The following is a 12,693-nucleotide window of genomic DNA, read 5'->3' as shown; positions in this document are numbered from 1 at the left end:
TCTGGGGAGCTGTTTGACCATTGCACCCCATTCTTTTAAATCCCTACACAAATTCATCAAGCTATGTGGACCGCTAGTGGCACTTTGGAACTCACGAGTTTCAGCCCTTGAGGGATGGACTGCCATTCCACCACAGACATTCAGACACCTCATTGATCGTGTCCCCAACAGAATTCAAGCCTTTATAAAGGCGAAGGATGGACATACCCCATATGAATGTCCACTAATAGATATAGGGATATCTTTTTGTTAAACAGTATGTCACTAGCAACAGTTCACAATTACTTTTCACCGTTTGTGTATTTGTCCACTTTAATACTAGGCACAAAATCCTTTATTGATTGAATACACGATTGGCGATCAGTCACTAGAAACCGTCATATGCCTAAGAGCAAGTGTCTTGAGCGATTTAATATAGATCGTCAGCGAAAAACTAGTTTTATTAATAGCGGTTGCCGGGCACAGTGAAACTATCAATGTCGAGGAAATTATCTTTATCTAAGAATGAATTAGCTTACAGAACATCCCTACGACCACCTCATACTGCTCTTCAGTATGTTGTGCATACCCGATGGAATACGGAAGATACAGAAACGTGCAATACATTTCTTATTTTAGCAAGTGTGGGAGTGCCACGGAGATGCCCCAATAACTCTAGTGGAGGATGCTGCAAATTCTGAATATGTCACTGTAGATTCCTATTAAAACGCAAGATCATACATTCAGAGAGCAGTAGAGGAACTTACTAATTCTATTTGTTACTTCTCGAGAAATAAATTACGATTGTAAAACAAGACATCTTCGAATCGCTACTTAGGGTTGTTTACAGTCGTTCATCCCGTGCGCGATTAGCAAATGGAACAGCAGAGAAGGAGAAACTATAATGGCACGCGTAGCACCCTTCGCCACTGATCTTCAGGAGGTTGGCAGAGTGTAGGGTCGTAAACTGTAGCAAATAGATTCACAGGTGGTGCGTATTACCTGCGCTGTTGCCACTGCAGAGGGACAGCTGTAGATTATACGCGAGTAGTCACCACCCCATTTTCTACACATCGTGCGTCAGCACCTTACCGCAACGTTTCATAGGCGATGGATTGGTCGAGGAAGTCTGGTTGTACGGTCTCCTTCACCGAGCCTGAATCCGTTGTAATTTTGGCTGTGGAGAAATTTGAAGGTATCGTTTTATGCCCAGCCCATCGATGATGTGCATAAGTTACAGAACACTGCGATAAATGTATGTGACTCAATCAGAATGGAGCCAGGTGTATTTGAAGAAGTGTGATCCACTGTCGGATGCGTGATAACCACATGCAGCAGTGTCTCTAGTGTCAGGAAAGAAGTCAGTTTGGTCCATATATCAACATGTGTGTCTCCAGACACATGATTACAGGAACCTTTGTGCTACTTTTGACCAATTATACCTTCTGTAGGAACATGAGACTCTTAACATTCCGTATGGCGTTAATGTTGCAGCCTGTGGCTCCCTGTAACTTTTGGTACTTCGACATTAGAAGCTGAGTTGTCAGCGTGGCTGACTGTCATGCGGGGGACCCAGGTTCGATTCACGGTATTTCCAGCGATTTTTTCTTTGGTGGGAGAAGTGTAACGGGGTGCACTCAGCCTAATGAGGCCAACTGAGGAGCTACTTGACCAAGTAGCGGCTGTTCCAAGGTCAAGAAACCCGACAACGACCTGGAGGACGGTATGCTGACCACATACCCCTCCATAACACATCAAATGATGCCATGGGCAGAGGATGACATGACAGCTGGTCGGGACCGATTGCCCCGCATGTGGCCAGAGCGCGGAAAATCCAAAACTAATGAACTCCGTATGCTTTCTTGAATACTATTACACAAGCACTGGACAAATCAGTCTCTCAGAATTTACAGATCGTACCTAATAAACAGTCGAGGCGCATAAAAGGGAAGCAGTAGTTCAGTGGGGAGTGAGAGAGGGCTGTAGCCTATCCCCAGTGTTATTCAATCTGTATATTGAGCGAACAGTACAGGAAACAAAAGAAAAATTTCGAGTAGGAATTAAAATCCATGGAGAAGAAATAAAAACATTGAGGTTTGCCGACGACATTGTAATTCTGTCAGAGACAGCAATGGACCTGGAAGAGCAACTGAACGGAGTGGACGGTGCCTTGAAAGAAGGATATAAGATGAACATAAACAAAAGAAAAACGATAATAATGGAATGTAGTCTAATTAAATTAGGTTACGCCGAGGGAATTATATTAGGAAATGAGGTTCAAATGACTCTGAGTACTATGGGACTTAACATCTGAGGCCATCAGTCCCCTAGACTTAGAACTACTTAAACCTAACTAACCTAAGGAAATCGCACACATCCACGTGCGAGAAGGATTCGAACCTGCGACCGTAGCAGCAGCGCGGTTCCGGAATGAAGCGCCTAGAACCGCTGGGCCACAACGGCCTGCAGGAAATGAGGCACTTAAAGTAGATTTTGTTTTGCTGTTTGGAGAGCAAAATAACTGATGATGGCCGGAGTAGAGAGGATATAAAATGTAGACTTGCTACGGCAAGGAAAGCGTTTCTGAAGAGAAATTTGTTAACATCGAGTATAGATTGAAATGTTAGGAAGTCTTTTCTGAAAATATTTGTATGGAGTGTAGCCATGTATGGAGGTGGAACATGGACGATAAACAGTGTAGACAGGAAGAGAATAGAAACTTTCGAAATGTAGTGCTACAGAATAATGCTGAAAATTAGACGGGGGAGGTCACGTAACTAATGAGGAGGTACTGAATAGAATTGGGGAGAAAAGGAATTTGTGGCAGAACTTGACTAGAAGAAGGGATCGGTTGGTAGAACACGTTCTGAGGTTTCACGGGAGCACCAATTTAGTATTGGAGGGAAGCGTGGATGCTAAAGATCGTAGAGGGAGACCAAGAGATGAATACACTAAGCACATTCAGAAGGATGTAGGTTGTAGTAGTTATTCGGAGATTAAGAGGCTTGCACAGGATAGAGTAGCATGAAGAGCTGCATCAAACCAGTCTCTGGACTGAAGACCACAACAGCAACCAAATTTACAGTTCATTATAATGCTGAAACAGAATAGCTGGTCGAGATACTGAAGTGTTTAAAAAATTAACATTGAAATGCAGCGCCTCCACTAAACTACAGAAATGGCAGTTCACACCAACAACACCACATTATTTCAGTCTAGTAGTTACCAATAAGGTTTTCAGAAACTGACTGAGCATTGCGTAACTAATACTGCTTCTATTGTAAATTATATATAATCACTCTGTTGTTCTAAACTGCCGCGAAATGTAATGTACAATTGCTTATCTTTATACTGTAGGTGCGCTAGAAATACTCCTGACTGTTCGCTGTACTCTGCAACTTGTGCAGTCCTGGGGCTCTTGTCTATTTTCCTAGGACATACACAAGAATTTCAGCTCATACTGCGAAAATTTTACTTTATGTTTAACTTAACGTATTCAGTTACAGACCCGTAAGCGCGTTAACTCATTCTGAATGGTTTTTACTGACATTACGTCTAAATAAAATGCAAATGTGATTACGACACCAATTTAATATTTTGATATTTCCTTTACGTTAGTCAAAAGACGCGAAGCGTTAAAATATATGGCAAGTAACAACAAATTCAAAGAAAGAAAAAGTGACCTTAAAGATCATAGCTCATGCTCTCCTGCGCAAGCTGTTAAACGAATGAGAGGTGGAGGCAGTTGAAGTACAGTTGAAGCCCCGATTTAAATGAAGTTATTTCTCAGATAATTCAACTATTCATAATTTACTGGTACTGTTTCTGCAGCCGTTGCGATCTTTTTGACTGGGACGTACAGATTTCCTTACGATCGCTAACTGCATCATGCTTATTCAGAGAAGTTGTTTGACTCGTGTTTAATCCTGGCCACAGGCGCTGTAATAGCTAATTAGTGACTAGATTACCTGGAGTGGGTTTCTAGCACTAACGTCATACAACAGCCTGTTCGGTATACATGTAATAGTGTTTCTGCAGTTTTCTTTTGGCCGCCACACTATGTAAGTGTTTCGCCATCGCAAACTGATGTAGGACATCCTCTTCCACTGGTCACGGCTATAGTTAACAACCCATGCCATTACACTTGACAGAAAAACTATAACAGACTTGGCTCTCAGCCCGATCAAGTTAATCTTTGTTTTAATCACCCTTCCATCGTGTCCTTTTCTTCTTAGCTTTGAGGTGATATTACTGTCATTTTCAAGGCTTACTTGCTGAAATGTTTGCAACAAGAAATCCAACGAAATAATTCTAATTTTAGGTAAAAGCTATTCTACACAAAAAATTTCCTTTAAGATACCCAAATATGGCATGTTTTCTTGACTAAGTGCTCCATGAAAGTGGCTTGCTGCGAACGGTCACATCCGGTGCCAAGTATGAGTTGCTTAAGATCAGTTAAGAACCATTTCGTCTGCAATGAATGCGAAAGATTTAACAGCAGTGAAACATCTCCATACATTTCTGAATGAAGAAAATGGTCACGTTACTTTTCAGTACGTCTTCAGAGCACTTATGCAAATAAATAACCGAACAGGAAAATCGTTTTACAATAGCTATAAAACCGGTTCTATTAATTTACCCAGCTGGCTTGTCTGAATAACGTCGTCTATAGTTCAAGAATCTTCAGTTATAACACTATCATGTGTCTGAATACAGCGTCTTTCTTCATTAATCTTAGAGGTCGCAAACATTTAATAATACGAAAGGCTTCCTCAGAATTCTTTAAAGACTGAATTACAGCGTTTCTCAACGATTTGTCTGCGATTACTTACTACAATTAATTTACAATTTACTACGTCAACGCCACGATATTGGGAAAAAAAGCATATCCAAACCGAAGCTTGGAACGTCAGCGCATGTTTTCCAGTTTGACAGCTTTTACTCTACAGTAAATGAGACTACGAGGATTATTATTATTATTTTTTTTTTTACTGTTTGTCACAGAGACAATCATTTATTAGTCAGTTCACCTTTGCTCGAGTACCAGCGACACTGTTTTTCGTTGCATATAATTTTTTTAGGAAATGTTGTGAAATCTGGGAATATGAGAATGAATATTACACGTACGTAATATGATCTACCACAAACTGGTAATCATGTCTGAATATATTGAATAACTGTAGAGTCAAGTAACACCAGACCCTTATTAAAGGGAAAGGTTAATGAAGTGCAGCGTAGATTTCTTTCATACTGTCAAAAACGGACTATCCTGCTTCCCAAGGAGGTTGTGTTCACTAGCTTACTACCACTACTACTACTACTACTACTACTACTACTACTACTACAACAACAACAACACCACCACCACTACCAAGTCTTCATGCAATAGTACTTGCAGCTTACTAATTATCACCTGCTTATGTACTCTATCCAGCAAACCATAGCACGCGAATAGATGAAAAAGAGAATAAGAAGTTCTAAGCTGTGTCAGGTCTGATGACTTTACCCTAACTGAGTGCGAAACCCGTCTGTCTGGTCTACATCACTAGTACGTCGCCACGCTTTTTAACACAGAACGGATCAAAATCCTCCGTTAACTGACTAAAAAAGTAACAAAAGATGAAAAACACCAAATCATTAATAACGTTCACTCACATTGTCATGCTTTTCTATATTTTACAGCTTTATTCAACCTCTTCAGAGATGAAATTGTGTCGAGACACAAATTTTGGCCATACATACATTTTGCAAGCGCTTAATGACGTAAGCGTGTTACATAATTCCTTTAAGAATGCGGTTTAGTAAGATTCAAGACACCACAACAGTTAAGAATAGTAGTATGAAGCTGCATTAAAAAAATATTTCGCATAAAAATCGGAGTGAAACGATGGTCTTTGGAGGTTTCATGAAAGGTAAGATTCAATCCGTACACAACAGGAATTGCGCTCTAGCGCAGCGATAATAAAAGTACTCGGGACAATGGGCTTCACATGTATTTCGGCTCTCGCAACATCGCTGTCCCGTTGTAAAACTCAGGCAAAGAGAAACGCGAAGGCATCTAACGAAGTGACGCATGCAACATGCAAGAGGCAAACCGTGGTAACCTCTTGCTGAAAGTTTTTTCCAGGAAACATTTGGACTGACTAGTCTGTCGATTGGTCCATTACATATTCTGCAGACAGCGCGAACCTATTCCGGATAATCTGCAAGTCCCTATCCTGTCATCCAGAGAGGCTGATTCCTTTAATCCCAGCACTCGAGTGTTAGGAGCCTCCGAAAAACCCCCAAGTGCCTAGTTTTTCGTATTCCTATGCAAAATAGCACAGAAACTTTTTTGAATTTGCATATTTATAATCCCCGATTCGAACACCTCGCTACACGTTTCTAGAATATATATCGTCTAATATACTGTGCCCTTGTTGTGGTTATAACTCTGCTATATATACGAGTAGTTCACAAAGGACAGGAACATCTTGATTATCATCTGTTATTTCCTGTTATTTCATTTTACAGTGTGTAGGAGGAATACAGCTGAACACGTTCAAATGTATCGTCTCATCTCCGTTATAGCTTGTCGGCAGTTCATCTCCTATGAGATGATGTGTGCGTTACCTCGCCAGAATTTAGGTTTACGGAAGTAGTACGCAAGACATGTCTTTATTTCAGTTCGTATAATAAACCGTTATTTCATTTCCTAGAGATTTCTTTCCTGTCCTACGCCCGGTATCATATTTACGCTACGTCATCAGCAGGCTGACGCTATATTGTATAACCAACATTCCACAATAGTTTTTATTTATACTTTATACTCTCGTGATTAATTTTTAAGAGCAATAGTAGTTTCTGTGATGTATACGATACCGTTACTTTTCTTTACCCCCACAACTCCAAGCAGAGGCAAAGCAGTATCGTAAATGTGAATTTAACACTTACATAAAGGCAGTTCGGCATTCTCAGAATGTGATATCAAACGTATAGCTGTACAGTAGACATATTACAATGTATGTGATTCACCGACACCTAAAATACATTCTAATAACCAGATGTATCGAGTGTATAATCTGCTGCAAAACTTTACTACTAGATCTACCACAAAACAAGCTTTAAGAAATCCAATAACTGCCCCACACGTAACGCTCATAACTATTGAAGATCCATGACAGTTGATTTTATGCATTTCGTACACATCAGATACATTTTACAAACGTAAGTCCGCTGAAAGTTGTTTCATTACAGAGTGAGGACTTCAGATGGGCTACAGTAAGGAAAGAAAGGGAGATCATAGGAATCAAGGAATCACCCCAGTTCTGTTCATTCTTGCTTTGCCATTGGGGGGGGGGGTGAGGCAGAGGAGGGGGCGGGGGGGGGGAGGGGAGGAAGAGGGTGAGGGTGAGGGTGACGGGAGGGGAGGAAGCACAAAAAATCCGGATGGAGGTGGGGTTGAATGAGTCTCCGCTTTAACAAAAGAAGCATTTTAACACACTAGCCATTTTTTAGTATTCTCTCTTGAGAGTATGTCTCGGGCTGAATTGAATGTCTGGTACGTGTTAGAGTGGTCCCATAGCAGTTTAATAGCACTTGCAAGTTTGTGCAGGAATTCTGGTGGTCCGCACAGACGTTCGGTTCAGGTCAGGTCAGAAGCTGGAAATTTTGGGGCCAGGGAAGTAGTTTTGAAACGTTGAACGCGTTGTTACAGACATTCGATGACACTTGTATCCATGCGACAGGAGACAATGTCTTGCTGCAAAATTCCGTTCTCAGGAAAGACTACATGAACAGGAAAGCCTCACATTTTAATGTTATAGGAAATACCGTGAAAACATTCTGACCACAACGCTGACGCAACGCGTTTTTTTCTTCCCCTTGGGTTACGAAAGGCATTTTCTGAGATTCGTCGCTGGCACCCCAACTTCCATCCTTTATGTTAGGCAGAAAGCGTGATCCGCCGGTCAATAAAAAGCAGTTATTTCCATACAGCCCGTTATGTATAGGATTTTGAGTCCCGCACACACAAGTGTTCGCTGACTTCTTTGACAGGAGTCGCACTGCCCCGATTTATTCGAATGTTTACCTGATCCACTGTAGCATTCTGACTGACGTACACGCATCTACGTCATCAACATTACCAGAAGTAGATCATAGAGCTCAGTTGTTTGTAGTATCACCACTGGTACCACTAGCCCACTCACAGCACAATTTTACACAGAGACTCCCAGCTCTCAGATTTCATTGTTCCAAAAACACTGTCCCTTTCTCACGAAAGCCGACGTTTCTTTTTTTCACCTCTGATGAAATGATTTATTTACTAATGACAGCAATGAGGCCGGCCGCGGTGGTCTCGCGGTTCTGGGCGCTCAGTTCGGAGCCGCGCGACTGCTACGGTCGCAGGTTGGAATCCTGCCTCGGGCATGGATGTGTGTGATGTCCTTAGGTTAGTTAGGTTTAATTAGTTCTAACTTCTAGGGGACTGATGACCACTGATGTTAAGTCCCATAGTGCTCAGAGCCATTTGAACCATTTTTGAACAGCAATGAGAAAATTTCTTACCGGCTGCCTGTCCGTCCCGTTTTAAGCTAATTTTGCTACTGCACATCAAGTGCCGCAAATATAAGTATACGCTGTAACCGCGGCACATCGATGAATATGACCATAAGGGAATTCAGTTTGGTATGAAAGATTATAGAAGTAGAAATAGTCAGGACTTGCCTTTTCTTTAAAGGGAAAGTAAGGAAGTCAATTCCTCAGTGGAAATACCAAACGACGGTGAGGAAGATATAATGCACGTAGGCAAAATAATATACTTTTCACCCACGGAAAACTGAATGTTTTCTCATAAGATGGTATTTAAATTTTACTAAAAAATAGAAGACACAAATGTAATTTGTCATATATATTTATTACTTCTCCTATTTGCTCTGAACAATAACGCACTAACCGTATTTTGACATCAGCTCACGTGGTCAACCATGCGACTCCAGGACATTTCAGCCAGACTGAGGGCATTGAGGATTAATCAGTGAAGAGTTTACCATCATAATGTTCATCGTACGTGACGAATGAAAGTTTGATCAAGCAAGGTATGTATTGCTTTTTGTACGAACTTGTGCTAACTAAGATAAAATCTGGCAAACATGTCTGTGATTATATCAGTGCTACCAAAGATTGACCACTTTAGAATACTGCACGCAATCTTCAGTCATTCACTAGTGTCTGCAATAAATGTCCCAAGACCTCAAGTATTCCGTCTACAGAAACCTAATCTCACCTCGCGTTGAAGTTATGGTGCTGGGAATCGATTCGTTCATTGTCACGATTTGACTAGGTCTATGGTACAAACAGCACTACTGTGAGGTTTGGAAGGTAGGAGACTAGTTACTGGCAGAATAGAAGCTGTGAGGCTGGGTCGCGAGTCGTGCTTGGATAGCTCAGATGGTAGAGCACTTGCCCGCAAAAGATAAAGGTCCCGAGTTCGAGTCTCGGTCCGGTACACAGTTTTGATCTTCCAGGAAATGTCAGCACTAGGAAGGGTTCTACACTTGTGTGTTAATACACATGAGTGGCTGGCTGACAAGAAATCGCTCCGCGAAGTGCTAGAATTAACGTTCCTTGCTTTCAGAAAGACCTTTACGTTACTGCATTATCGTTCTGGGACTGTAGATCGACAGTCTAAAGTACAATCAACGACTGGACGTTATTTTTGAGATTTTCTTCGGGTTAATGACGGTATATCTTACGTTCTGGTTTCGAGGTGTCGGGTGACTCCGTTACTATGCCAAACATTTTCCATGAAGAACTTCGTTTCCATCAAGTGCTGCGAGCTGTGGTTTAGTGTACTTTCTCTGCTTAGTTTTAAATGTCAGATATTGTTTGTGTCACGCTCCTATTTATATAGGAGTTCGACTGTTTGCTACTCTATTTTATGTGTGTTTTTTACACGTTCACACCACTACGCCGTAAAATCCATATTCCTGTAGTGTTTACTAGATCTGCCTGATGCGATAACTAGCGAAATAATGGACTGAGCTATTCCAAGTCTAGATTAAATCGAATTTATTATCCCTGTTCATGTTCATGGATATCCTTACTTAGACTAACTTATTACACAGCTCTTGGATCACGATACAGATTGTAATATTGGTATTGTCCTAGCACATTTCACGGTAATATTCCAGGCAGTCTTACATGCTAGGGTTCACATCGGCATGGGATGTGTTGTACATACGGCTGTGTGGTCTGGATTGTCTTCAACAACAAGTATCAGACGTTTCATCTTTGATTGCGAGGGTTACAGTGCAACATTGGCTGGGGTCTTCCCGTGAGAGTGTACTAATTTTTTTACAGAGAATGTATTAGCAGAGAGGAGCTAAGTGAATTGTGGAGGAAGACATAGCTGTCTTTGAGCGGCACTGATCTGACGAAATTTTATGAATATTTGGACAAATTAATTAATACGAGGTGTGATCAAAAAGTAATAGGAATATTTTTTTTTCTTAAAGAATCTTTATCAACATCAACTTTGACGCCTCCAAAGTAATCCCCGCCATCAGATACAATACACACCTGCCAGCGTTTCTCCATTCTTGGAAGCACTTCTGGAACTCACTAATCGTAATGGCGTTCAGTTCCTTCAGTGATTGTTTCTATCTCATCAATGGTGACAAAATGACTTCCTTTCGTGATTCTCTTCAGCCTTGGAAACAGAAATCACAGAGGGCCATGTCCGGCGAATAACGTGGCTGAGTCCAATGTTCCTATCCCATTGGATTATTTGCTCTGCGTAATGAAAGGTATCCTGCTGTTATGTCCATTGGTAAACTGCGTATAGTTGAAAACTCTTCTGCATTGGCATACAGCAACTTTGTCTGTGGGTCACAATTCTGGTTGTTTTCTTCGGATTTGTTCACGCAAGCGACGCGTAACTTCTAGGTAGCACTCCTTATTGACCGTACGACCACAAGGCACGAACTCATGATGTTATGATGGACTATCCCACAGTAACCGAAAGAAACAGAAGAACATCCACATGTGCTCGAACTTATCTACTTCTTTCGGTCTTGGCTATGTCCCATCGGGCAGATTGAGCCTTTGCTTTGACGTCATACCCGTACCACATGCTTCATACCTTTTTACAGCATTCTAAAGAAGTTCTGGATCGTTGTTGACTTCATTCAGCAGTTATTGAGCGACTTGTACGCGACGTTTTTGGTCGAAATTCAACTATTTCGGAACACACTTTGCTGCTATACGTTTCATGACCAAAATATCCGAAAAAGTTCTTCGGCATGAGCCAAAGGATATGCCAGTATCATCAGCAACATCTCTGACAGCGATTCGGTAATTTTCCAGAAGCATTTTCTTCACTTCTTCCACAACGTCGTCAGTAACTTGTGTGCTAGGACGTCAAGGGCGGTCGTCGTCATCATCATTATCATCATCTTTGAAACGTTTATATCACTCGTAAATACTGTCTTAATCACAGTAGATTCGCCAAAAGCCACAATCAACATTTCGAATGCAGTGTAGCACTTTATTCGATTTTTGAAGCTAAATGTAATGCAAATTTTTTGATCCATCTTTTCCGAAAGTAAAAATTCGCCGAGCACTCGGCCGAGCATCCTTTTTGACTTAACAATAAATAAAATATTCAAAATAACTGAAAATGCAATCATACATAAGGAACACGTATATCAACAAGATAAAAAACATTTTTAAAATCTGATGTATAAAGCCCGTGAAACGAAAAAAATTCCGTTGCATTTTAATCACACGTCGTATGAATATAAAAGAAGTAACAGCTTGCACAGTGAACTGCACTCAGGAGGATCTGGCTTCAAATCTCCATCTGACCATCCAGATTCAGGTTTTTTCGTTGTTTCGCTAAATCACTGAAGGAAAATACCTGGTTGATTCTTTTGAGAAAGAGATTGCAGATTTCCTTACCCACCGGTATTCTTCCTAAGGTTATGCATTCCGTCTTCTGACCCTCGAGCCGGCCGGAGTGGCCGAGCGGTTCTAGGCGCTACAGTCTGGAACCGTGCGACCGCTACGGTCGCATGTTCGAATCCTGCCTCGGGCATGGATGTGTGTGATGTCTTTAGGTTAGTTAGGTTTAAGTAGTTCTAAGTTCTAGGGGACTGATGACCTCAGAAGTTAAGTCCCATAGTGCTCAGAGCCATTTGAACCATTTTTCTGACCCTCCGTCACGAACGACACAAACCCCTATCTGCATCCCTTACTGCTGTCCTTTAAGACGATAGTACCTCGTTATCTTACGTCAGTTGTGGGGTAATGCTTTCAGATAGCCTAGTCAAAGACGAACATTTAATGACCAAAATCCGCAACACGGGAAGTTCTTTGCAATTTATTCTCAGATTTCACTAGTCGGCAGAGAGTGCGGCAGAATTGTCGGGCATGGCGTGCGCGCAGCAAGGCCGCCGCCCAAATTACGGAGAGGGGCGAGCAGGCCGGTATTAAGCGAGGCACGCGAGTACGGCGCCGTCGTTGCGCAACCCGCCTACTGTGGCGGGTCGTCTTTCTGGCGAGGCAAACACACAGTGCGCTGACGTCAGGCGGGCGACGCCCGGCTCCTAATTGCGAAAGCTTGCCTTACACAGAAAGCGCCAGGCGAGCCAAAGGAACCGCTCATTGTCACGAGCGCCGCAGCCCTACGTAAACACCCTCAGCGGAAATAGCCACCTCGGCCGACCGTCATGG

General features: G+C 41.9%; 1 protein-coding gene across 1 annotated transcript in view; it reads right to left on the bottom strand.

Moving 5' to 3' along the window:
- The window catches only part of LOC124721360, a 216,279-nt gene that overhangs the window by 103,695 nt on the left and 99,891 nt on the right, over positions 1–12,693 (bottom strand). The window lies entirely within an intron of this gene.

This window comes from Schistocerca piceifrons, chromosome X, assembly GCF_021461385.2.
Source record: "Schistocerca piceifrons isolate TAMUIC-IGC-003096 chromosome X, iqSchPice1.1, whole genome shotgun sequence".
Lineage (NCBI taxonomy): Eukaryota > Metazoa > Arthropoda > Insecta > Orthoptera > Acrididae > Schistocerca > Schistocerca piceifrons.
The sequence above is the reverse complement of the archived record's forward strand: the minus strand, read 5'-3'. Positions and strand labels throughout refer to the sequence as shown.